The following is a 26732-nucleotide window of genomic DNA, read 5'->3' as shown; positions in this document are numbered from 1 at the left end:
AAAGAAGAGGCTGTGGCTTACCTTCCATGTCGGTCCAAGCAAAAACCCTGAAGACACAGGTACCTCAGAATGAACCAGATACCTAATGATCTTCCTATTCTTCATCCAGTGTTTCCCCCACCTTGTGCGAGCTAAAGGATGCCTGCTAATCCCACAACCCCCTTGTTCTTGCTTTCCCATCCTGAAGCAGGAAAGAAGTGTTTCAGTCAAATATGTATTACTACTAGCCTCTCTCAAAATACCCCGTCTCCCAACCTTGCCCTTCCCCCAAACACTGCTTCCCACCAGGCCTCCACACACCCTCATAGGCAGATGTGAGAAGGGAAAGGATTCCTCCCAGAAAGCAATCAAAGAAGAGCCCATTCAACAGCCAGGTGTTTTATTGAGGTGAGGGGTTATCATTTGCCCCTCCCTCACATAGCATACTTCTTGGTCCAAGCTCTCGCCATGGTATCATATGCCTTCCTGTCCTTTAGGTACATTCTCCCAATGGATGGAACAAAGGCATGGTTGGGGTTGGGGTCACATAGCAAGGAGCTGATGGACAGCAAGAGTTTGGATATGGTCATTATAGGAAACCACTGGGACCTGAGAATATCGACACAGATATATCCCTTTCGGTTGATATTGGGGTGGTAGATCGGGGTGGTGAAGGAAATCGCCGGAGGCCTGAAGGGGTAATTTCGAGGGAATTGTATGTTTAGGCAGAACACCCCTCCCTCATAGGGGCTGTCCGGGGGTCCCATGATGGTCCCCTTCCATTGGAACATGTTGTCATCCACTGGCCCTGCAGAGCACATGGGCGGGGGATCGATCGTGATGTTCGCCAGTTCCTTGTGCAGTCGCCTCAGCGCCGTGGACGTGTCCCAGGCAGCGGGGATGGACTGGATATCCTGACAGGGACCAAGGGGGAACCACGGGTAAGGGGGACCATGGGTTAGGGCGGGCGTGGCTTCTGGGGAAGATGGTTGCAGGGTCAGCCACCCCCCAGGTCGGCGGGTAAGAAGTTGGAACCTGGCTGTGGCGTGTATGGTGGGGGCGGGGGGCAGGGAGAGTTGGGGACTCACTTGGAACAGCAGGACCTGAGAGGCTACTGCTCACCTGTGCGCCGCTGTTCCCTGGCTCCTCAATCCTAGGCTCCTGCACCTCCTCCTCCTGCACCTCTTGCTCCTCCACCCCTGGCTCTTCCATCTCCTTGTCCTCCACTGCTGTCTGCTGCTCAGAGCCTATAGCCCAAGGCTGCGCTGCCTGCGGGGATACTCCGCCTTCCTGCCACAGGACCAGCCGCTCCTGAAGGCCTGCCCCAACAGTTCCTGCTGGCCGGCCCCAAGGGACCCTGTGTTCCCATGGCAGGAGGGAATATGCACTGTGACGTCACAAGGGACAGCGGACCAATCAGCAACTCAGTGGGCGCGTGGCCAGGGGAGACAGATGGCCTCCATCACAGGGAGTATTAGTATAGCAACAATTTTATAGGAATAATAGTGTAGCAACATATTAGAGTTGTCTATGCAATAAAGAAATAAACAGAGAAACAAACAAGTAAATAGTGAACTTGTATGAAACAAATGGTTCTAATCCTCTGTAAAGAAAAAGGAAGCATATCAAGAAAGGGAGCCCCTGGGATATTTTACCACAAAGGGAGGATTACACAGGAAAATGCACTACAGTCTTGGCTGTCTTTTCGCTCCTGGTCACCCTGCTGATCGGTGTTCTCCTGGGCACACCGCGTTTCCAAGTTGAAGTGCAGGACTTAACGCCAGCTCCTAGGAGATACTTCAGGAGTTTGTGGTCAGAATCAAGAGCTTGTTTCTCACACATGACAAATGCATAGGGGTGAGATTTCACGAGAAAACAACAAGTGTCAGAGTGTCCTGAAGGGCAACGTATTTTGGCCACTCTCCTCAAGATTCTCAGCATATTTACTCCCCATCTGTGCTGCTGACTGCAGTGTGAAATGCCAGGGGCAGGGAAGAGTAGCTTAGCTCCACCAGTAGATGTTCAAAATGACCAGAAGCTTCTATGCACACCATTAATCTCCTTAGATACCCCCTGTGGAGCCATGGCTGCTCTTCTGCAACACTGCGAGTTTCATCGAACTGTTTGGGACATCTCTTTCAACCCAATGTCATTGGCTGAATTTCTTGGAACCTATATAACGTGTGGAGAAATGGTGGAGGGCTCAAGGATTTTTACTCTTGGTCCCAGCACTCGCGGGAGAGTGAGATTTGGATGCATTTAATTCCTGTAGTGATCACCACTAATTTACTGATCAAGGTTGTGTGTTCTATGTTAGGTGTAAACATAAATACGATATGATCTCTGAGTCAAAGGCATTCGTGGTCTGATACAGGAAGAGGGAAATACATTGACATGTATTTACATCATTAACATCGCACGCTATATATACAGCAATAAAAACATATTTGTGGATCCCGGGCTACTGGAAAGACAAGGATGAAAGGTGACTCTTCAGAGGGACTTCTATCTGAGCTGAGTCAGGCATGAGCACTGTCAGTTCATGGGGGGCGGAGGGTAAGCAGGCTTTCAGATGGGAAAAGGGCGGGTAGGAATAATGGCAGATCATAACGGAGCCAGGGGAATAAGCAGATGTGAAAGGCCTGATGCGACAGAAAGCATGACCATTTCCAGGAAGGAAATGCATTTTGCAAAGGGTTAGGTGTTCAATTCCTAGTCAAGGCACATGGCTGGGTTGTGGGCTGTGTCCTCACTAGGGGGCGCCTGAGAGGCCACCATGCCTTGGTGTTTCTCTCCCTCACTTCCTCTCTCTAAAGACGAGTAACAGAAATCCTTCAAAATAAATAGTGAGATAAATATCTTTTCAGGTAATAATATTGAATTTAGTAGCGATAAAAGTGAATATAACCAATTATGCAACACCATAATCCCAGAGTTAACATTATGTGTTGTAAATTTTATTCAGAGAAAATGCTCCCTCTCCACTTTACCCCTTACCGCTGCGAGAACGTATTTCGCTACTATGATGTTGACCTTGGCTATGTGACGTTCTCAATCAATGGCAAGAGGAGGACGTGATGTGTAAACGTGCAAGAAACGCTAATCACGGTCACTCCTCATTAACTTGGGACAGCTGCCTACACAAAAAATGTTCTATTGAATGGATACACATTCATTCTTGCCTTCCCTCAGAGGAAACACCTCATTCAATCCAAAGTTCTACCTTCCACCAAAATTCAAGCCAAGACAAGATGAGGAGACTCGACAAAAATCATACTTAAACTGAAGACTCAGAAGTGAGAGATATGTGTTTGCTTTAATCCATGAGATTTATGCTTTGCTTCTTCTTGAGACGAAACCTAACTAAAGTGTTTTGTTTACAAAACATGCTGCATGGCTCCATTTTCAGTACCTTTTGTGGGAGTAATAAGCAAACTGATGCAGACAATTAATGCTTCAGTAGGTGGCATAGTTTTCCTTTTTGGCCGACAATAAGGGGAAGCAACTACAAAGCTGCTGTTGACACTTCTCACGTGGCTTAACTGTACTGGTTGTGGTCCCTTGGCTTCCCTACAGGTCTCAAGATGGCTGTTCTAACCCACATACAGCATCAGCATTCCATGCTGTCGAATGGGAGTCAAGAAAGTGGTGGCACCTTGGCTTTCCTTTTTAACGGATAAAGAAACAGTTTTTCCAAAGGTGACCCTGGCAGACTGGGTTCTGTGCCCTGAGTTGCAGACCGGGATCACATGGCCCCTCACATCTATAATGCAGACCATGAAAGTGAGAAACACTTGGCCCTGATTGGGATAGATAAAATGCAACTCGGTGCTGAAGACTTTTAAAGTGCTTTCCCCACGAAAAACATGCCTTCTGACAGCAATAAAGAAGGGAAGTGGTGATGGTGAATATTGAAGGGGCAAGTAACAATGATTTCCCTTGTTAGAATTAGTTCTTATATCCTTTAATTCTTCCTCTCCCAATCTACTGTCAAGCCAGAGTAGGGAAATGTGTGTGCATAACACAATATATGTAAAACATATGTTTCACCGACTTAAAAAATGTCCTTGATGAAGAATACGACCTTAACAGATGTTATGCCGTTAATTGAAACTGGGTAAGCACTGAAATTATTTGAAGGAAAGAAAGCATGATGTCAAGGTGAAGTCATGTTCACTCCAAGTTCATATTTAGAAGGCAGTCATGCTAAGGCACGGCGAAAGAGAATACAACTTGGTTGGTGTGGCAGATTTAGTGATGCAGAATGTAGCACGAGATCGCATTAAAATGCAGCACAGGTACAGAGCCTGAGAGAGTTTAGGAGACTTGCGATGTGTGGCGCACATTCTACTGCGAGATCTGTGGCTGAATATGACAAGGAAACCTTCAGATGTCCCAGGAAGGTTAACACACCAGTGAACAAAGCGTGTCAGGGGAAAGCATTTAGTGTCTGTGAGGTAAGAGTCTGTCTGTGTCGCTTTCACACTTGGAAAAATGATGTGAACCATGGCCTTCGCATGCAACGTTAAATCCAGAATAGTATCACGCATCTAGCTTCTGCATACTAGCTTAACTTTTTCCTTTGCATGACAGTATTTTGCTCTGTAAGGGTAAGCGCGTCACCTTGTCTCCACCCTGCAGTCCTTTCTTGGTTTGGTTAAAATGCCCTTCCATAAAACTAGCCTGTAGATATTTTTCTTCCTTTCTTGAACTGCTGGTTTCCTCTGTACTTGGGATGTAATGAAGTATGTTTACAACTATCTTCTGACTTTTAACAACTCCCCCCTTCTTGTATTTTTTTAGACACACTCACGTCATTACTTAAAATGGAAGACATAGCTTCGACTACCTTTGGTGGTTCTTTCCTGCTAGATGAATTAGACATATTTAAAATTCCGTCAGTTTGGCCTTAATTACTTCTGCTTCATGAAATTGTAAAAGGGAATGCGGTTACCTCTAAAAACCAGAGAAAATGAAGAGTACTCTAAGCAGAGAATACCCAATTCAAAGTGCATTTTGCAACAATAACAGTCCCAAGCATGTTCTCTGTAATGACAATAGATGTATTGATTATCAGAAACTTGAAAATATGGACTTTGGTAAATATCAGAAAGGATAAAAACTGTCTCTCATACCACAAGTGAGTAAAAAAATAATGACAAGTGGTAAAGCTGCTCTCCACTCTAAGGTCAAGCTGTAACATATCCATAAGGAATCATGAACCATAGGTGTCAACCCCATAGAACCAACTTCTAGGATTAATAAATCATTGGACGAAATAAATTGTACACTCTAGGGAAGAAAAAATTAATTCACTCCTTCCATTAACGATGAGAAGCAAATATATGTAGACACAGTAGGCATCCTGTATGGTGAAGTAGTCTTGACATTAACCTACATTTTTCATGGGACTCTTTGAAACCAAATGAAGTAGGGTATTTTTCCAGGTGTAGGTGGTTTTGTGTAGAGAAACTTCACGTACTTAATGGAAATGGGACAATCAGGGACTCCAAAAGTAAAGTGTGAAATATTTTTGATGAATTAAACAACAGCCCATAAATATTAAACACCAATATTTTTAAAATCATTACTCTAGATTTTTTCCATTCAGTAAGAAAGACCGTCATTAACCCTGCTCACAGTTTTCACATCTTTCCATAAACATTGGTGGAAAATGGCATTGTTCTTCCTTTTGACATTTCCTGATCCTATCGTATGCGTTACTACGGGGAAAAAAGAATTCAGAGAAGGCCAGAGAAATATCACTAGATAGCAGTTCATACTCCAGAAAAAATGAACAGTAGAGCGCTTTTTTTCAGGGAAGAAATACAGCGTATGCACAATACTCATTCATGACAGAGGGGGAAAATATATGTCAAAAAACATGCAAAGTTATCACGTCAAGACAGTCACATGAAAAAGACAAAATTTATATAGGACCGTTGTATTTCTTCTACAATTGATAAGTATTGGTGCCAGCTCCTTACACATACTGGGTTGGTACTCTCTGGGAAGCCCTAGTCAAAGATCATTTGAATATTCTTCATGTATATAAATACATAAGACCTAATGACTTGCTTCCTAGAGTGCTTCAAACGTGGGAGGTCGTTGAAGGGTAAGCACTTCCTTGTTACGTCAACTTGTAGATACATGGAGAGACTCTTGAATATTCATAGAAGGAATGTGTAAAGGGCCAAAGCCTAGGAAATATACATTTCAACTTTGTAATCTACAGAAGCATAACATTTCACTTTCCTTGCCTGGAGAAAACGCTGACTATACTAGCAATGCTTCTTACAATCCAGGGTCCTGTTTCAGTAAGTGAAACACTTTCCAAACCACAGTAATAGGCTGGGGGTACTAAGGAGAAGTTCGAGAAGTCTGTCTTATACTACGAGGTTTAATTCAGAGAAAAGATCTTAGGATGAACAAAATGGTAAGTGTGGTCTAAAGCATAAACCTGATTCAGAACCAATGAATTCATCAGGTAAGAATCAGCAATTAATTTTCATTTAGATGCAAACCCCAAACCAAAGGAATACACAAGCATACATGAGCGTACATACTCACACATCTTAAATAGTTTGCAAAGGAAGCCAAACTGCAAGGACTCTATGGACATACAAAGCAGTTAGATGTAACTGAGACAATCGTGCTCATGGTAACAGAGCACACACCAATCAATTAACTTCCAAGACCTGTTATCTGTGAAAGTAGGTTGTTAGACGACATAGTTCCCAAGGCTCCTCATAGGGATGATGTGGTGGGAGTCTTTTAGAGACAACCATGCAATGCTATGGATGGAAGTGGACACCATCATGCTAAGTGAAATGTGCCAGGCTGTGACGGAGAAATACCAAATGATCTCACCTTTAAGTACAACATCATCAACTGAGGAAAAAAGGAAACAAAATATGAACAGGGACATGCACATTAACAAGTTAAATGTTAGGCTTCAGGTACAGATAAGAACAGAGGATGTTTTCAAATATTCATATAGGAAAACATTATTCAATGCAAAGACTTTTCATTTCTCTTTGACCATACTACCTCCCACAAAACCACCTCTAACTGCGGTGAGTCCCCACTGCCTCCCTCCAGACCCATCCCCATGTTCGATCCTCCATCTTCCCATCACTTTTGGCTCTGTCCACATCTCCGTATACATGTTCCTGATACCCCTGCCCCCTTCCCCACCCTCATTATCTCCCCGCAACTCCCTCTTGCTTCTGGCTGTTGGGTTTTAGTTCAGGGTCTCTCTGAAAAAAAAAAAAAATTCACTTACAATTTTCTGCATGTCTCCCCATCCCTCAACCCTACCCCAGTGTCTTTCATACAAAATTCTGTAATCAAGGACAGATGGGTCACGTAGAGACCATCGCTGACATGTTCCTACTACTTTGGAACTGCAGTTTTAGCAGTAGAATGACAAGGGAAGAGATGAAGGATAAAGACACTTTGGGGAAGATGGATCAAAATCTTGTAATACGTGTAAAGATGGCAGTGGGAGAAAAGGCAGATGGACTTCGAATTTATGATCCTTGAACTTGGGACAATAATAATTGCTCTGATTCAATTGCGTGACACGGGATTGCAACTAGTTTTTAAATAGAAGACGACTCTGCTTCTTATTGTCCAATGACTTTAAGAAACATCCAATGAACACGTTATAGTATGCAATAGAAGACCGCAGGAGGCGTTAAACATCGGAGCTACACTGGGCTGCACATTTTCTGAGGCCTGAGACCCTGCCTAATTTACCTTTGTCGTCTTTCTCCAAGGCATTTTAGCAGCAATCTCCACCGCATAATACAATCCCAATAATCCTAGTCTGCATGGATGAGTAATAGAAAACCCCTTGCACGAATAAAGGAACAATAACGATAAATACTCGAAAGAAAGTATAGAGAAAAGTGAATTTGTTGAGGCGGTCCTCAGCTCCCCCGATCCTGCTTTTGATTCCTTCTACTGTGTTCTTCGTTTATAAAATTAAACCACAATGAGGTTCCATCTCACAACAGCCGGAGTGGCCAACATAAACAAAGCAAGACACGGATGTCGGAGAGGATGAGGAGAAAAGGGACAACCAGGACATTGTTGGTACGAATGCAGACTGGTGCGGCCACTGTGGAGAACTGTATGGAATTTCCTCTGCAAACTAAAAATGGAAAAGCCGTTTGACCCAGAAATTCCACTGCTGGGATTGTACCCTTAGAACACTGAAACACCAATGCCAGAGAACCTGTGCACCCCAATGTCCATAGCACCACGATTCACAATAGCCCAGTGCTGGAGGCTACCTAGGTGCCCATCAGCTAATGAGTGGATCCAAAAACTATGGTACATTTACACAATGGAAATCTGCACCGAAGAGAGAAAGAAGGAGCTGATACACTTTGCAATGGTATGGATGGAACTGGACAGCATTAGGTTAAGTGAAATGCGCCAGGCTGTGAGGGAGAAATACCAAATGATCTCACCTTTAAGGTCAACTGAGGAAAAAAGGAAACAAAATAGAACCAGACACATACGACTTTAAGAACAATGGTACAATAGTCAGAGGGGAAGAGGGAGGGGATAGAGGGGAGAGTGGTCTACAGGATCTACTACTCTAAAATGCACAAGGAGAAAATCAAAGGGGAGTTTTGAGGTGTCTGGGGGAGGTGGGACTGGCTAGGGTGAGGTGCAGGGATGGGGAGGAAATGCAGTCAATTATAACTGAATAAACATAAAATTAAATCAATATCTATTAAAAATTAAACCTAGTAGAAGGGTTTTATGAAAATCGTGTTTTATGGCTAAAAAATAAAAATTAAGTTTTGAAGTTAAAACAAAAGAAAAACCTGACTTTGATGAGAGCCTAGAGTTAGGAATAGAAAGAGTGGAAACCAGTGAGGAAGACAGAACACAGTCATAGAAGAAAAATAACCAGGGGTATTGTGTCATCGCTGCCTTTGTTTTCCTGTATCAATAATGTCATTCCCATTCCTCTTCCTATACCACCCTTACCTCCTCCGGTCTATTTTGCTCCTATCATTAATGTTTCTTATTCCCTGTACCTTTTCCCCCGTTGTCGGTCCACCCCCTCCCGCTAATAACCCTCCATATTACCTCCATTTCTGCAATTCAGTTCCTGTTGGAATTGTCTGCGTAGTGTGTTTTTATTTTTGCTTTTAAGGTTAGGTTGTTGATAGATGTGACTTTGCTGCCATTTTATTCGCATTTTTTTTTTACCTTCTTTTTGCTTAGGCAACTTTCTGTATCTTTTCATATAATAAGGGCTTGGAGATGATGAACTCCTTTAAATTGAACTTGTCTGGGCAGCACTTTATCTGCCCGAGCGTTCGAAAAGACAGCTTTGCTGGATAGAACAATCTTGGATGGAGTTCCTTGCATTTCTTCACTTGGGATACTTCTTCCCAGCCCTTTCTTGCCTCCAATGTTTCTGTTGAGAAATCAGCTGACAATCTTTTGGGAATTCCTTTGTAGGTAACTGTCTCCTTATCTCTTGCAGCTTCTCAGATTCTCTCCTTATCTTTAATCTCGGGCAATGTAATTGTGCTGTGCCTTGGTTTTTCCTCTTTGGGTCCAACTGCCTTGGGACTCTCTGGGCTTCCTGGACTTCCTGGAAGGCTGTTTCTTGTGCCAGATAGGGGAAGTTGTCCTTCATTCACTTTTCAAAGAATGTCTCCATTTCTTGTTCTTCCTCTTGTCCTCCTGCCACCACTATGATTTGGATGTTGGACCACTTAGAATTACCCTGGAGGTTCCTAAGACTCTCCTCAATGATTTGAATCGTTGTTTCTTCATTCTGTTCTGGTTGAATGTGTTTTTCTTCCTTCTGCTCCAAACTGTTCGTCTCAGTCCCGCTTTCCTTCCCGTCCGTGTTGGTTCCCTGAACATGTTCCTCTATTTCACTTTTCCTAGGCTGCACTTGTTCCTCTATGTTGTGACCATACTCAGCCAATTGCTGAGCATCACAACGACCAGCATTTGGAACTGTGCCTCTGGTAGGTTGGCTAACCCTTCATCACTTAGCTGCATTTTTGTCGGAGCTTTGATCTCTTCTTTCATTTGGGCCATGTGTTTTTGGTTGTTTGTTTCAGAGTGCCTCTTATGTGGTAATGGGCAGAGCCTTAGGGTTTCATTAGGGCAGCCCACCTGGCCGTGCTGTGAGCCGTATTTTGGGGAGGGGTGTGACAGGGAACGATGCTGCTTGCCTAGCTCTCTGCTGGCTTTCAGTCACTTCCCCTACTACCCACAATCAAAACAGTCCCATGTGAAGCTGTTTCTCAGGAGAGTGGTTTTGTATATGTTCTCGGACTCTGTGTGTCTCTCCAAGGAACTCTCCTGTGAGGCTGAGAGTGTTCTGTGCTGCTGCAAACCCCTCAGGTGTTTCCAAGCAGAGTTTTGAGGTTTTATTTAGCTGCGCTGGAGCCCTGGCTTGCGTCGTCCATTTCGCTCCACCGTTGTTCATCTCCATTGATCTGCTAGCAAATATGCTACCCCTCGCTCTGGAGCTGCTGCCTTGCCTGGTCCACCAGCCACCTGTCTGCCAGGGCCGCCTCTCCCGTCCCAGTTCTCCAGCCACCTTCCTGCTGCGAGTCCTCTCCACCCCTACTTGCCGCTTCTACCCCTCCTACTGGTCTGTGTGAATGTTTCGTCTGTAACTCCTTGGTTGTTGGACTCTCATCCAGTTCCATTTTCTGCCAGTTTCTGGCTGGTTTTTGTTTTTAAATTCATTGCTCTCCTTGTTTTGGCTGTGTGAGGAGGGAAAGGGCATCTACGTATGCCTGTGTCTTCGCCAGAGGTGACTCTAGTGTCTTTCCAATGGTACTGCAATTTGTTGAGGGAGGAAATATTTATTACTATTTCCATAAAGCCTAGAATTATTGGGTGGATAGTTACTGTTTCCAAATAACATTTTCTCACTGAGACTTCAAAACCATTTCTTGGACGAAGTATAATTTATTTTATTTTGCCAATCAGAAACTTGAGGCTCAAAGAGATACAAAATTATTCAAAGCTGCATCACGAGACTGTGATGAAGGCAGTCCCGGGTGCCTCCAAAGCCCTACTTTTCTTCACCATAGCGTAGAGGTAAGGGATATTTAGCCCTCCCAGGTGTGGCTACATCGGTTTTGTGTCACCCTACACAGTCAGAAGGTGCTGGTTTGATTGCCATAGGGCACGTGCCCTGGATGCAGGTTCGGTCCCCACGAGGGCTGTGAATGAGAGGCAATGATTGATGCTTCACTCTCAGATTGATGTTTCTGTCTCTAACAAACCCCAAACGGTTAAAAAAATGTGATGTGTAATATTGTTAATATGACTGGAGGGAGTAATAAAGGAGAAGTTTATTATTCTATTGAATCTTCCATAGGTTTCTGTGTGTTAAGTCACCCTAGCTAAGTGGTTTCGTAATATGGAAGACAGGAGCCTTCATTCGGTTCCCTGTACTATCCCATTTTAAGACATTCCCTGCCTAGTCTCCTGTCTGCTCTAAGACGAAAGTGACAATGAGAGTAGCCTCCAGAGACTGTTTCCAAGAAGGAAAACAATGGTTGAAGACAAGAATGGTCATACCAGGTGCAAGCACAGTGATGAGAAGAGCAGAATTGGAGGCTTACTTCCTAATCCTGAGAGATGTCAAGAATGTAAAGGGTAGCCTGTCCTTTTCTGACAAAATCAAGAACAGAGATGACATTCAATTATCATACCCAAAACAAGGGCTCAGGCGTTTAACAAGTGTTTTATTTTTACAAAATCCTTCGATTGAGGCCTTATCTCCATGTTCCCACATGAAATATGCCTATTGAAGAGGTACTGTGATGCTGTGTACATCAAGTGAACAATAGGTTCGTCTTCATAGCTGCTCAGGACGAAAGACCCAGTCATTCACTTGCTGCTGTCGTACTAGCCAGACTATTTCTTGTCAAGCACTTGTCTGTGGAAAGGGAAAATGTACATTTTCTAGCAATGACGTTTCCTCGGAGTAAATCTAACATGGACTGACTCAGCACAGCTCGGGATGACACACGTAACATTTACCACTGCCATACTGGAATCAATATTGCGACGATAATGTCTTGAATATCCACGCAATTGGTGAAATATAGAATCAGACCTAATGGGTATTTGCCTTTCGCTGAATCCCAGGACGGAACAAATGTCACGTCTGTCTGTTTTGTCACGTGTGAGAAAGGAAAACTGCATACAAATATATTTCTTCTCCTATCCCCAGATATTTCTCCTCATGGTAAGTTTATATTTCACCGAATGTCTTTCAGTTTGAAAGTTAAAAGAAAGTCAGTTCTCAGTTTGCAAGTGATATTCAAGCATTCTCTATTATTTCATATATAATAACGAATGGAAACATTAAATATGGCGGCAGAGGAACCAACTTTTTTCCAGTGTTGTTTCCTCATTTCCTCTTGTTCCCTCCCTTGAAAAACACACATTTCCATTCGATGAGAAATATTTCCAGTCAGGAGGTGAGTGTAAAAAAAGTTTTTCTCCATGTTTTCTATGCACATGATACATACAATTCTTTTTCAAAATAATGTTAATTTCTTTCTGAAAGAATGCATGTGTAGACGTATAGAAAGAATTATGTACGTGTGTATATATCATTACCTTAGTTCTCTCATAGAAAGCATGTGCTTAGATTCTAAAGTGGGTTACCTGGTAGATACGATTTGAATTATACTCTCAATCAATGGATAAGACTCCAAGGACCTGATCTATCCTTTGTTTGGCAATATTATTACCATTCATGAAACCATCAAGTACACTGAAATTTTGATAAATGGAGTGTTAACACTGTTTCTCCCCTTGGAGTCACAGCATAGTTCCCAGCAGTCATAGTTGCTTCTCACAAGTGCCTCTCTCATCGCCATGGATGATGTGTATTTACATCGGAATCTCATTCACTCAGAGCAGAAGTGCTACACTTTCTTCCAAGGTACTTTGATTCCATTACCTGGCCTCCACAAGGAACTCAGTGAACTGACCCATTTTGCCAGTGACTGTGGCCCAGTTACCTGAATAAGCCAAATTCTCAGTGGAGATCCAGGAACTGTGCGGACAATGTCCCGGAAATACCTTCTCGGAATATTTCAGAGCATGACACAGGAACGGGAGCCAGGACACAATGTGTTCTTCCTGTGGGTAGAGTTCTGTGGTGGGTTTAGTGAGGAGGGAAGGGAACACTGCCAATTATTGGCCAAGTTGTTTTGAAGGGACTAGTTTTTAATGTACATTTTGGGGGTTGTTTCTGCTAATACAGTTGTTCACCCCTCTTCCCCCTTGGCTCTCCTGCACCCAGCTGCCGCTCCTCTTCCCTCTGGCCACCCCCCCCATTGTGATCCGTGTCCAAGGATCCTGAACAGCTGTCCTTCCAGTAATCCCTTCACCTTCTTCTTCCATTCACCCAGCCGCTTCCCTTGCGACAACCCTCGTTCTGTTTCGTGTATCATCCCTGTTTCTACATTTTTGTTAGGTTATAGAACTCATTGGATTCCACACGTGCCTATTTTGCAGTCTTTAGTGTCCATTTCAAATGGTAGATATCCTTTCAAAATGCATGGATTACTTAAGATCATTTGGAAAATATATTTAGACACATTACCCTTCAACATATAATTCATGTAGCCAGACTCTTTGACTCTTCATTGAGCCTTTAATTCCACTCAGGAGATTGGTTACCCTTTGCTGTCAGCATTAATCCTATAAAATTCGCAAAAAAAAAAAAAAAAAGAAAAGAAAAGAAAAGAAAAAGCGGTGCAGGCGAGGGGCGCTAAATAGTATTTCTCCCTCAACACCTGCCTTATTTCACTTAGCATAGTGCCCACAACTTTCACCCATGCCATTGCACAGGGTATTAGCTCCTTCTTTCTCTCCGCTGCGTAAAATTCCATTGTCTAAAAGTACCATACTTTTTGGATCCTCTCATTAACTGATGGGCACTTAAGTTACTTCCAGTACTTGGTTATTGTAAATTGTGTTGCTCTGAACTTTGGGGTGCAGAGGATCTCACGTTGAACTGGAACATAATCAAGAAAAGAAAAAGCAAACAAAATATAACCAGAGATATTGAAATTAAGAACATTGTAACAGTAGCCACAGGGCATTGGGACGCCATAGGGGGGACAGTGCTCTATAGGAGCTACTATATAGGACACAAGGATAAATTTAAAGGGGAGGTTAGAGGGGAGTAGTGAGGTGGGACTTGCCCGGGGTGGGGGAGCGAACAGGAGATAATCCAGACAATTGTAACTGAATAAAATAAATAAATTAATTTTTAAAATGAGGGTTTAAATCAGTTGGTTTTTCCACATAAACTTTTCTGCACATCCCAGGTCTCTACTCCCAGCTCTCAGACACAAATGCACATGTGAGACTCAGTTCTATTTCTACATCTGCCTTGTCAAAGTAACACGTGTTTTTACCCTTTACTTTACCTCCCGTGGATCAGTTGTTGCATCTGTTCATTTGCAATTCGTAAGGAAGTCAAATCCTCCACACACGTGACTCGCTCGTAGTAGAACAGAAACCACCGAACATCACAGATTAGACTATGAGGTCCTGGCAGAAGGCACCTGGAAAGGGAACGCCTGCAAACCAGCTGCACTACCGTGAATCCAGGGATGGAACTGGAAGCTAGTGATCGTCTTAGCCAAAATATGTGCACTGCAAACCACTTGGCTGAAGCTATGAGGCCGAAATTTGTAAGTAAAGTTCACCTCTGACCACCCGGTGGTGTCTGCCTGAAGTGCTGTGCAGGAAGGAAAGGGACACCAAAGGAATGCTCCCCGCTGTGCACCCTTGATAACATGCCTCCCAACCAAGCTCACCATGTTTGCTCAGACGCCTCTGGCCGGACCTTCTCTTTCCAACAGCTGTAGTGAAGGGAAAATTCTGCCGTCCTGAAAGTGCTTTTTGGGAAAGGAATCGTAAGCTATTTATCAAGAAACAAACCACTCTCGGAACCGTGGGTCTTCCTCCCTTTCCTGCCCTAGAGACTCAGACAGAGAAACTGCTGAATGTCCTCAGCCTAATGGAACTAAGTGTGAAGAGTAGACCGCTTAAGGCATGTCCACATAGCCGAGTACCTGCTGCGTCCCATTGTTGCGGATTCACCCAGAACTAAGGCCCTGGCCTGTGTGCTTGGCGCTTCCTCAACTGCTTGTAAATCACTCTTTCGCATTCCTCAAAATCTAGTACCATGTTACCCTGCCTTTTCTTCTTTGTCCAAAATGTCCCAGCAACCCGGTGTTGTCTCACTGTCTTTGGAATTCCCGTGGATGTGTCATGCTAGTGTGAATTACCCATGAACGTCTATTGAACTTGCATTTTCTCCTATCAGCCCACCTCTATCAATTTGGTTATTAGCCCAGCCTGAAGAACTTAAAAGGAGGAAGGAAAAGCATTAAACATTTTCAGCCCCCACAGTAGTTTATCCCAATCTATCTTTGCATATATTTAATGCATGGAAAGAGATTTACTTATATGTCCATGGATTCTTATTAAATTGTAAACAGCATATATTAATAATACCTACATTTAATGAGTGTAGTGTCCTGGGTTTTTCGGTTTTTGTTTTTGTTTTTGTTTTCTATTTCTGCAAATCTCTTTATTTGCCAGCTTAAGGAAGACAGAGGCATTCGTATGTCTGCTCCTTTCTACAAACTACTGGAAGATATTGTTTTGGTTGAAGGAAATGATGAAAAGATGGCCTCACTCAGACATAGAGTGCAAAAAGGGACCACACAGACTGCCTGTAGGGTCCCAAGGTCCTGAAAAGGCTGTTAGATGCCTCTTTCTCATGACACCAATGAGCAATCCTGCAAGGAATCAGCACCCTAATGTTATGAAAGCAGAATTTGGAAAATCTCTCCTGTCAGTCAGGTCATCAGGATCTGCCCCTTTCACATAGCTCTAAATCCTCTCTCACGTGGATGCTCAAAGTCCCTGCACACCTGGTATTTGAGTTTAGCCACTCTTGCCTTTTGAATTCTGACCCTCTCACTCCTTGGCGCTGATTACTTAATTGTTCTTACTCATTTATAATGTTGACCTGTAGCATGGCGCATCTTTGTGGATTCTCAGGGTATAAATACACCAATGGAATTGATGGACCAACAGGCAGTTCCATTACCTGAAGAAATGCAAACATGTTTTCCACCGTGACTTCCCCATTCTGCATTCCCACCCACAGGGCAAAATGGTTGCCTTTGTTTTCAAACCCTGCCAGCATTTGTGGCGATTAGATGTATCCAATGATGGCCATTTTCACCTTGTGAGGTTATATCTCATTGTGGTTTTCATTGGCGTCTCTCTCGTCTGTCTTCTTGGTGTTCCTAACCCCTTTCCTTCACCACCCAACCTTTGCCTCTAACACTTAGCCTAGCAGGCAGGCAGCAGGACCCAAACTGCTGCTCAGTCGCAGGAGTGCTCCACTGACAACGGATTGCTTTCCTATCCTGTTATTTTTTAATTGCACTTACTGGGGGGTGACACAGGTGAGTGAAATTATGCAGGTTTGCAGCGTGGGAGTCTACACTTCATCCTTTGCATATTGTATTGTGTGTTCACCACCCCATTCAAGTCTGCTTCTGGCAGCACCCGCTGTCCCCCTTCACGCCCTTCTATTGCACCGCCCCACCCCTTTTCCCTTGGTCTTCTCCATACTGTTATCTGGGAAGGTCTTTTCTTACTCCCTTCCGGTTTCCCACCTAGCCTGCACCCCATACCCCCTCTGACAGCTGGCTGCCAGCTCTCTAGGAGCCTCTCCCCATTTTCCTTGTTACTTCAGTTTGTTCATTAGATGCTCCTTATGACAGAGATCCTATGGTATTTATTTGTCGTCCTCTGACTGGCTTATTTCACGGAGCCTAAGGTTTTTCAGGTCCATCCACACTGTCACAAAGGGACAGATTTCCATGTACTATTTATTCCATTGTGTGCACATACCACAGTGCTTTTATCCACTCATCTACTCATGGGCACTTGGGCAGCCTGTACAAGTGTTCTATTGTCAATAAGCATGACCTGAGAATGGGGATATAGCCCAGACTGTGGAGGGTGGCAGACGGGTCAAAAAGGCGGGCAGTGTAGTGTGGGGGGGTGGAGAATTCTTGGAAGAAAAGACTTCGTTTTCTTTTGTGACATCTCCTCATCCACTTAATGTTTCTACAGTTAAATGTGGGCCTGAAAGAAGAGGCTGTGGCTTACCTTCCATGTCGGTCCAAGCAAAAACCCTGAAGACACAGGTACCTCAGAATGAACCAGATACCTAATGATCTTCCTATTCTTCATCCAGTGTTTCCCCCACCTTGTGCGTGCTAAAGGATGCCTGCTAATCCCACCACCCCCTTGTTCTTGCTTTCCCATCCTGAAGCAGGAAAGAAGTGTTTCAGTCAAATATTTATTACTACTAGCCTCTCTCAAAATACCCCGTCTCCCAACCTTGCCCTTCCCCCAAACACTGCTTCCCACCAGGCCTCCACACACCCTCATAGGCAGATGTGAGAAGGGAAAGGATTCCTCCCAGAAAGCAATCAAAGAAGAGCCCATTCAACAGCCAGGTGTTTTATTGAGGTGAGGGGTTATCATTTGCCCCTCCCTCACATAGCATACTTCTTGGTCCAAGCTCGCGCCATGGTATCATATGCCTTCCTGTCCTTTAGGTACATTCTCCCAATGGATGGAACAAAGGCATGGTTGGGGTTGGGGTCACATAGCAAGGAGCTGATGGACAGCAAGAGTTTGGATATGGTCATTATAGGAGACCACTGGGACCTGAGAATATCGACACAGATATATCCCTTTCGGTTGATATTGGGGTGGTATATCGGGGTGGTGAAGGAAATCGCCGGAGGCCTGAAGGGGTAATTTCGAGGGAATTGTATGTTTAGGCAGAACACCCCTCCCTCATAGGGGCTGTCCGGGGGTCCCATGATGGTCCCCTTCCATTGGAACATGTTGTCATCCACTGGCCCTGCAGAGCACATGGGCGGGGGATCGATCGTGATGTTCGCCAGTTCCTTGTGCAGTCGCCTCAGCGCCGTGGACGTGTCCCAGGCAGCGGGGATGGACTGGATATCCTGACAGGGACCAAGGGGGAACCACGGGTAAGGGGGACCATGGGTTAGGGCGGGCGTGGCTTCTGGGGAAGATGGTTGCAGGGTCAGCCACCCCCCAGGTCGGCGGGTAAGAAGTTGGAACCTGGCTGTGGCGTGTATGGTGGGGGCGGGGGGCAGGGAGAGTTGGGGACTCACTTGGAACAGCAGGACCTGAGAGGCTACTGCTCACCTGTGCGCCGCTGTTCCCTGGCTCCTCAATCCTAGGCTCCTGCACCTCCTCCTCCTGCACCTCTTGCTCCTCCACCCCTGGCTCTTCCATCTCCTTGTCCTCCACTGCTGTCTGCTGCTCAGAGCCTATAGCCCAAGGCTGCGCTGCCTGCGGGGATACTCCGCCTTCCTGCCACAGGACCAGCCACTCCTGAAGGCCTGCCCCAACAGTTCCTGCTGGCCAGCCCCAAGGGACCCTGTGTTCCCATGGCAGGAGGGAATATGCACTGTGACGTCACAAGGGACAGCTGACCAATCAGCAACTCAGTGGGCGCGTGGCCAGGGGAGACAGATGGCCTCCATCACAGGGAGTATTAGTATAGCAACAATTTTATAGGAATAATAGTGTAGCAACATATTAGAGTTGTCTATGCAATAAAGAAATAAACAGAGAAACAAACAAGTAAATAGTGAACTTGTATGAAACAAATGGTTCTAATCCTCTGTAAAGAAAAAGGAAGCATATCAAGAAAGGGAGCCCCTGGGATATTTTACCACAAAGGGAGGATTACACAGGAAAATGCACTACAGTCTTGGCTGTCTTTTCGCTCCTGGTCACCCTGCTGATCGGTGTTCTCCTGGGCACACCGCGTTTCCAAGTTGAAGTGCAGGACTTAACGCCAGCTCCTAGGAGATACTTCAGGAGTTTGTGGTCAGAATCAAGAGCTTGTTTCTCACACATGACAAATGCATAGGGGTGAGATTTCACGAGAAAACAACAAGTGTCAGAGTGTACTGAAGGGCAACGTATTTTGGCCACTCTCCTCAAGATTCTCAGCATATCTACTCCCCATCTGTGCTGCTGACTGCAGTGTGAAATGCCAGGGGCAGGGAAGAGTAGCTTAGCTCCACCAGTAGATGTTCAAAATGACCAGAAGCTTCTATGCCCACCATTAATCTCCTTAGATACCCCCTGTGGAGCCATGGCTGCTCTTCTGCAACACTGCGAGTTTCATTGAACTGTTTGGGACATTTCTTTCAACCCAATGTCATTGGCTGAATTTCTTGGAACCTATATAACGTGTGGAGAAATGGTGGAGGGCTCAAGGATTTTTACTCTTGGTCCCAGCACTCGCGGGAGAGTGAGATTTAGATGCATTTAATTCCTGTAGTGATCACCACTAATTTACTGATCAAGGTTGTGTGTTCTGTGTTAGGTGTAAACATAAATACGATATGATCTCTGAGTCAAAGGCATTCGTGGTCTGATACAGGAAGAGGGAAATACATTGACATGTATTTACATCATTAACATCACACGCTATATATACAGCAATAAAAACATATTTGTGGATCCCAGGCTACTGGAAAGACAAGGATGAAAGGTGACTCTTCAGAGGGACTTCTATCTGAGCTGAGTCAGGCATGAGCACTGTCAGTTCATGGGGGGCGGAGGGTAAGCAGGCTTTCAGATGGGAAAAGGGCGGGTAGGAATAATGGCAGATCATAACGGAGCCAGGGGGATAAGCAGATGTGAAAGGCCTGATGCGACAGAAAGCATGACCATTTCCAGGAAGGAAATGCATTTTGCAAAGGGTTAGGTGTTCAATTCCTAGTCAAGGCACATGGCTGGGTTGTGGGCTGTGTCCTCACTAGGGGGCGCCTGAGAGGCCACCATGCCTTGGTGTTTCTCTCCCTCACTTCCTCTCTCTAAAGACGAGTAACTGAAATCCTTCAAAACAAATAGTGAGATAAATATCTTTTCATGTAATAATATTGAATTTAGTAGCGATAAAAGTGAATATAACCAATTATGCAACACCATAATCCCAGAGTTAACATTATGTGTTGTAAATTTTATTCAGAGAAAATGCTCCCTCTCCACTTTACCCCTTACCGCTGCGAGAACGTATTTCCCTGCTATGATGTTGACCTTGGCTATGTGACGTTCTCAATCAATGGCAAGAGGAGGACGTGATGTGTAAACGTGCAAGAAATGCTAATTACGGTCACTCCTCATTAACTTGGGACAGCTGCCTACACAAAATATGTTCTATTGAATGGATACACATTCATTCTTGCCTTCCCTCAGAGGAAACACCTCATTCAATCCAAAGTTCTACCTTCCACCAAAATTCAAGCCTAGACAAGATGAGGAGACTCGACAAAAATCATACTTAAACTGAAGACTCAGAAGTGAGAGATATGTGTTTGCTTTAATCCATGAGATTTATGCTTTGCTTCTTCTTGAGACGAAACCTAACTAAAGTGTTTTGTTTACAAAACATGCTGCATGACTCCATTTTCAGTACCTTTTGTGGGAGTAATAAGCAAACTGATGCAGACAATTAATGCTTCAGTAGGTGGCATAGTTTTCCTTTTTGGCCGACAATAAGGGGAAGCAACTACAAAGCTGCTGTTGACACTTCTCACGTGGCTTAACTGTACTGGTTGTGGTCCCTTGGCTTCCCTACAGGTCTCAAGATGGCTGTTCTAACCCACATACAGCATCAGCATTCCATGCTGTCGAATGGGAGTCAAGAAAGTGGTGGCACCTTGGCTTTCCTTTTTAACGGATAAAGAAACAGTTTTTCCAAAGGTGACCCTGGCAGACTGGGTTCTGTGCCCTGAGTTGCAGACCGGGATCACATGGCCCCTCACATCTATAATGCAGACCATGAAAGTGAGAAACACTTGGCCCTGATTGGGATGGATAAAATGCAACTCGGTGCTGAAGACTTTTAAAGTGCTTTCCCCACGAAAAACATGCCTTCTGACAGCAATAAAGAAGGGAAGTGGTGATGGTGAATATTGAAGGGGCAAGTAACAATGATTTCCCTTGTTAGAATTAGTTCTTATATCCTTTAATTCTTCCTCTCCCAATCTACTGTCAAGCCAGAGTAGGGAAATGTGTGTGCATAACACAATATATGTAAAACATATGTTTCACCGACTTAAAAAATGTCCTTGATGAAGAATACGACCTTAACAGATGTTATGCCGTTAATTGAAACTGGGTAAGCACTGAAATTATTTGAAGGAAAGAAAGCATGATGTCAAGGTGAAGTCATGTTCACTCCAAGTTCATATTTAGAAGGCAGTCATGCTAAGGCACGGCGAAAGAGAATACAACTTGGTTGGTGTGGCAGATTTAGTGATGCAGAATGTAGCACGAGATCGCATTAAAATGCAGCACAGGTACAGAGCCTGAGAGAGTTTAGGAGCCTTGCGATGTGTGGCGCACATTCTACTGCGAGATCCGTGGCTGAATATGACAAGGAAACCTTCAGATGTCCCAGGAAGGTTAAGACACCAGTGAACAAACCGTGTCAGGGGAAAGCATTTAGTGTCTGTGAGGTAAGAGTCTGTCTGTGTCGCTTTCACACTTGGAAAAATGATGTGAACCATGGCCTTCGCATGCTACGTTAAATCCAGAATAGTATCACGCATCTAGCTTCTGCATACTAGCTTAACTTTTCCCTTTGCATGACAGTATTTTGCTCTGTAAGGGTAAGCGCGTCACCTTGTCTCCACCCTGCAGTCCTTTCTTGGTTTAGTTCAAATGCCCTTCCATAAAACTAGTCTGTAGATATTTTTCTTCCTTTCTGGAACTGCTGGTTTCCTCTGTACTTGGGATGTAATGAAGTATGTTTACAACTATCTTCTGACTTTTAACAACTCCCCCCTTCTTGTATTTTTTTAGACACACTCACGTCATTACTTAAAATGGAAGACATAGCTTCGACTACCTTTGGTGGTTCTTTCCTGCTAGATGAATTGGACATATTTAAAATTCCGTCAGTTTGGCCTTAATTACTTCTGCTTCATGAAATTGTAAAAGGGCATGCGGTTACCTCTAAAAACCGGAGAAAATGAAGAGTACTCTAAGCAGAGAAGACCCAATTCAAAGTGCATTTTGCAACAATAACAGTCCCAAGCATGTTCTCTGTAATGACAATAGATGTATTGATTATCGGAAACTTGAAAATATGGACTTTGGTAAATATCAGAAAGGATAAAAACTGTCTCTCATACCACAAAGTGAGTAAAAAAAATAATGACAAGTGGTAAAGCTGCTCTCCGCTCTAAGGTCAAGCTGTAACATATCCATAAGGAATCATGAACCATGGTGTCAACCCCATAGAACCAACTTCTAGGATTAATAAATCATTGGACGAAATAAATTGTACACTCTAGGGAAGAAAAAATTAATTCACTCCTTCCATTAACGATGAGAAGCAAATATATGTAGACACAGTAGGCATCCTGTATGGTGAAGTAGTCTTGACATTAACCTACATTTTTCATGGGACCCTTTGAAACCAAATGAAGTAGGGTATTTTTCCAGGTGTAGGTGGTTTTGTGTAGAGAAACTTCACGTACTTAATGGAAATGGGAGAATCAGGGACTCCAAAAGTAAAGTGTGAAATATTTTTGATGAATTAAACAACAGCACATAAATATTATAGACCAATATTTTTAAAATCATTACTCTAGATTTTTTCCATTCAGTAAGAAAGACTGTCATTAACCCTGCTCACAGTTTTCACATCTTTCCATAAACATTGGTGGAAAATGGCATTGTTCTTCCTTTTGACATTTCCTGATCCTATCGTATGCGTTACTACGGGGAAAAAAGTATTCAGAGAAGGCCAGAGAAATATCCCTAGATAGCAGTTCATACTCCAGAAAAAATGAACAGTAGAGCGCTTTTTTTCAGGGAAGAAATACAGCGTATGCACAATACTCATTCATGACAGAGGGGGAAAATATATGTCAAAAAACATGCAAAGTTATCACGTCAAGACAGTCACATGAAAAAGACAAAATTTATATAGGACCGTTGTATTTCTTCTACAATTTATAAGTATTGGTGCCAGCTCCTTATAATGTGATATATAACACATACTGGGTTGGTACTCTCTGGGAAGCCCTAGTCAAAGATCATTTGAATATTCTTCATGTATATAAATACATAAGACCTAATGACTTGCTTCCTAGAGTGCTTCAAACGTGGGAGGTCGTTGAAGGGTAAGCACTTCCTTGTTACGTCAACTTGTAGATACATGGAGAGACTCTTGAATATTCATAGAAGGAATGTGTAAAGGGCCAAAGCCTAGGAAATATACATTTCAACTTTATAATCTACAGAAGCATAACATTTCACTTTCCAAGCCTTGAGAAAACGCTGACTAAACTAGCAATGCTTGTTACAATCCAGGGTCCTGTTTCAGTAAGTGAAACACTTTCCAAACCACAGTAATAGGCTGGGGGTACTAAGGAGAAGTTCGAGAAGTCTGTCTTATACTACGAGGTTTAATTCAGAGAAAAGATCTTAGGATGAACAAAATGGTAAGTGTGGTCTAAAGCATAAACCTGATTCAGAACCAATGAATTCATCAGGTAAGAATCAGCAATTAATTTTCATTGAAATGTAAACCCCAAACCAAAGGAATACACAAGCATACATGAGCGTACATACTCACACATCTTAAATAGTTTGCAAAGGAAGCCAAACTGCAAGGACTCTATGGACATATAAAGCAGTTAGATGTAACTGAGACAATCGTGCTCATAGTAACAGAGCACACACCAATCAATTAACTTCCAAGACCTGTTATCTGTGAAAGTAGGTTGTTAGACGACATAGTTCCCAAGGCTCCTCATAGGGATGATGTGGTGGGAGTCTTTTAGAGACAACCATGCAATGCTATGGATGGAAGTGGACACCATCATGCTAAGTGAAATGTGCCAGGCTGTGACGGAGAAATACCAAATGATCTCACCTTTAAGTACAACATCATCAACTGAGGAAAAAAGGAAACAAAATATGAACAGGGACATGCACATTAACAAGTTAAATGTTAGGCTTCAGGTACAGATAAGAACAGAGGATTTTTTCAAATATTCATATAGGAAAACATTATTCAAATTCATTTAGTTCAGGGTCTCTCTGAGAAAAAAAAAAAAAATCACTTACAATTTTCTGCATGTCTCCCCATCCCTCAACCCTACCCCAGTGTCTCTCATACAAAATTCTTTAATCAAGGACAGATGGGTCGCGTAGAGACCATCGCTGACATGTTCCTACTACTTTGGAACTGCAGTTTTAGCAGTAGAATGGCAAGGGAAGAGATGAAGGATAAAGACACTTTGGGGAAGATGGATCAAAATCTTGTAATACGTGTAAAGATGGCAGTGGGAGAAAAGGCAGATGGACTTCGAATTTATGATCCTTGAACTTGGGACAATAATAATTGCTCTGATTCAATTGCGTGACACGGGATTGCAACTAGTTTTTAAATAGAAGACGACTCTGCTTCTTATTGTCCAATGACTTTAAGAAACATCCAATGAACACGTTATAGTATGCAATAGAAGACCGCAGGAGGCGTTAAACATCGGAGCTACACTGGGCTGCACATTTTCTGAGGCCTGAGACCCTGCCTAATTTACCTTTGTCGTCTTTCTCCAAGGCATTTTAGCAGCAATCTCCACCGCATAATACAATCCCAATAATCCTAGTCTGCATGGATGAGTAATAGAAAACCCCTTGCACGAATAAAGGAACAATAACGATAAATACTCGAAAGAAAGTATAGAGAAAAGTGAATTTGTTGAGGCGGTCCTCAGCTCCCCCGATCCTGCTTTTGATTCCTTCTACTGTGTTCTTCGTTTATAAAATTAAACCACAATGAGGTTCCATCTCACAACAGCCGGAGTGGCCAACATACACAAAGCAAGACACGGATGTCGGAGAGGATGAGGAGAAAAGGGACAACCAGGACATTGTTGGTGCGAATGCAGACTGGTGCGGCCACTGTGGAGAACTGTATGGAATTTCCTCTGCAAACTAAAAATGGAAAAGCCGTTTGACCCAGAAATAACACTGCTGGGATTGTACCCTTAGAACACTGAAACACCAATGCCAGAGAACCTGTGCACCCCAATGTCCATAGCACCACGATTTACAATAGCCCAGTGCTGGAGGCTACCTAGGTGCCCATCAGCTAATGAGTGGATCCAAAAACTATGGTACATTTACACAATGGAAATCTGCACCGAAGAGAGAAAGAAGGAGCTGATACACTTTGCAATGGTATGGATGGAACTGGACAGCATTAGGTTAAGTGAAATGCGCCAGGCTGTGAGGGAGAAATACCAAATGATCTCACCTTTAAGGACAACATAATCAACTGAGGAAAAAAGGAAACAAAAGAGAAACAGACACATACGACTTTAAGAACAATGGTACAATAGTCAGAGGGGAAGAGGGAGGGGATAGAGGGGAGAGTGGTCTACAGGATCTACTACTCTAAAATGCCCAAGGAGAAAATCAAAGGGGAGTTTTGAGGTGTCTGGGGGAGGTGGGACTGGCTAGGGTGAGGTGCAGGGATGGGGAGGAAATGCAGTCAATTATAACTGAATAAACATAAAATTAAATCAATATCTATTAAAAATTAAACCTAGTAGAAGGGTTTTATGAAAATCGTGTTTTATGGCTAAAAAATAAAAATTAAGTTTTGAAGTTAAAACAAAAGAAAAACCTGACTTTGATGAGAGCCTAGAGTTAGGAATAGAAAGAGTGGAAACCAGTGAGGAAGACAGAACACAGTCATAGAAGAAAAATAACCAGGGGTATTGTGTCATCGCTGCCTTTGTTTTCCTGTATCAATAATGTCATTCCCGTTCCTCTTCCTATACCACCCTTACCTCCTCCGGTCTATTTTGCTCCTATCATTAATGTTTCTTATTCCCTGTACGTTTTCCCCCGTTGTCGGTCCACCCCCTCCCGCTAATAACCCTCCATATTACCTCCATTTCTGCAATTCAGTTCCTGTTGGAATTGTCTGCGTAGTGTGTTTTTATTTTTGCTTTTAAGGTTAGGTTGTTGATAGATGTGACTTTGCTGCCATTTTATTCGCATTTTTTTTTTTTTTTACCTTCTTTTTCCTTAGGCAACTTTCTGTATCTTTTCATATAATAAGGGCTTGGAGATGATGAACTCCTTTAAATTGAACTTGTCTGGGCAGCACTTTATCTGCCCGAGCGTTCGAAAAGACAGCTTTGCTGGATAGAACAATCTTGGATGGAGTTCCTTGCATTTCTTCACTTGGGATACTTCTTCCCAGCCCTTTCTTGCCTCCATTGTTTCTGTTGAGAAATCAGCTGACAATCTTTTGGGAATTCCTTTGTAGGTAACTGTGTCCTTATCTCTTGCAGCTTCTCAGATTCTCTCCTTATCTTTAATCTCGGGCAATGTAATTGTGCTGTGCCTTGGTTGTTCCTCTTTGGGTCCAACTGCCTTGGGACTCTCTGGGCTTCCTGGACTTTCTGGAAGGCTGTTTCTTGTGCCAGATAGGGGAAGTTGTCCTTCATTCACTTTTCAAAGAATGTCTCCATTTCTTGTTCTTCCTCTTGTCCTCCTGCCACCACTATGATTTGGATGTTGGACCACTT

This window comes from Desmodus rotundus, chromosome Y (assembly GCF_022682495.2).
Source record: "Desmodus rotundus isolate HL8 chromosome Y, HLdesRot8A.1, whole genome shotgun sequence".
Taxonomy (NCBI): domain Eukaryota; kingdom Metazoa; phylum Chordata; class Mammalia; order Chiroptera; family Phyllostomidae; genus Desmodus; species Desmodus rotundus.
The sequence above is the reverse complement of the archived record's forward strand: the minus strand, read 5'-3'. Positions refer to the sequence as shown.